Genomic DNA, 1885 nt, shown 5'->3' with positions numbered 1-1885 from the left:
AAAACGTGTGCAAGTTTGGAAGGAGTTAATAAGGTCATCAACAGGTTTTTTTCTTCAAAGCCAAGTGGTTTATTTAATCAGGGCATTAACAACCAGATTGTAAGATGGAAAAGCATCATCGGTAAGGATGGAGACTATTTCTTTTAATAAATGTTTTGTATTGACATATAAGTTGTTTGTGTTTGTTCATCTGAAAAAAAAAGCAACATTAATTTCTTGATGACCCAATACATTACCATGTAAACAATACTTCCTTTATCAAATTATATTTTTTACACTGTGAAAGCATTTGATATAAAAATGTGAAGTCTCTATATTTTTAAAAAACTTCCTAATTTGGGAGTCTGGCTTGATTTCTGCTTCACAAAGAAAAAAAAAGCTGGATATTTAACTGTAAGTGTATGAAACTTTAACTTACATTATGTAGAGCCCTGAATTCTGAGTCATATAAATGAGGAAAGAACCAGAAAAATCTATGCCGAAAGATGTCCCGTAGCAATAAGATGATCCATGAGAAGACATAGATGACATTGAAACCCAGTACCCAGTAGATGATTACAATAATCTTTGGAGTAGATTTGAAATCATTTACAATATTCACACTCATTCTGCCTAGTAATGGCTGTAGGAGAGAAAATATAAAATGGAATAGTGTTCACTCATATCTATCTGTATTCACAAAAGAAAGTTTTTTGATTCAAGATTGATTATAATATTAATTTAACATAACCAAATGTGAAACATACAAATAATGCCTTTATTTAGGGATGGTAACATTATGGATTTGGTATCCATTAAACAAAAGAGCTTTTATTTTAACTGAATTATTACAAAATTGTTTTGCCATGTTTATAACTACAAACAATACAAGACCAAAAATTGTTTGTGTGTTTCAGATACTGTCATAATATGAAAGTAATTTTACAAAAGTTTTTTAACATTAATAATAGTCATGGCTATTGATGAGTTCATTTTCAAATTGCAATTATTTACATAATAAGTGTAATAACATCCTCTTATGTTTCATAATTAGAAAACAAATGCTATTAATCAAAAATGTATAAGAACTAATATTAAATTTTAAAAACTATGGCACTGCATATGTGCAAATTCAGATAACTTGATCTTTCTTTGCACAAACTAAAGTAGTTTACAGTAATTAAACAACAACTCACTAACTCCTTAAATATAACAAATAATACTGAACACACTTGCATTGCAGTCAGTCTGATATATTTTTTTATAAATAGAAAATTAATTTATATGTATGGGTGACTACTTACAGTTATGAGTTTGAAAAAACAATAATACCATAACTTTGACCCAGTAATTAATTTATTGAAAACTACTTTTAATGCTAATTTTTGTTATCAGAGGTTTCTTAAACTTCATGAAAACTTCTGAAATGTGACTACAAAACCATAAATTCAGTAAATATGACTTTAAAAAAAATCAAAGAATAAAAATTATCATTGTTCAAACTCTCATAATGGGTGGATGTTTACTTTTAATAAAATGCATATGCTACTAGCTAAATTCTATCATAAGGAGGATATGTCCAAGAATCAAACTAGTAAAGCTACACTAACAAGAGCTGAAATGGAAATTATGTAAAGTGAACTTCAGTCTTAACAAGCACTAATCAGTCTGTTTAAGATACATGGAAATTTTGGTTTAAAAAAGGTACTAACAATATAGGTGCAAAGCTTTCATATTCCCTGTGGATGAGCTTTAAACAGACCTGAATCATAATTAGTCATATTCAGGGTAGAAATAGTTGTTCACAGACTTACATGATGGAGGGAATCCCACAGCCACTATCATGAATACCATTTTCTAGTAACTTATATTACATATTGTTGCGTCAGCGAGGTCACATGACTAG

The sequence above is a fragment of the Limulus polyphemus genome, unplaced genomic scaffold (assembly GCF_000517525.1).
Source record: "Limulus polyphemus unplaced genomic scaffold, Limulus_polyphemus-2.1.2 Scaffold2416, whole genome shotgun sequence".
Taxonomy (NCBI): domain Eukaryota; kingdom Metazoa; phylum Arthropoda; class Merostomata; order Xiphosura; family Limulidae; genus Limulus; species Limulus polyphemus.
This window is presented reverse-complemented; position numbering follows the sequence as displayed.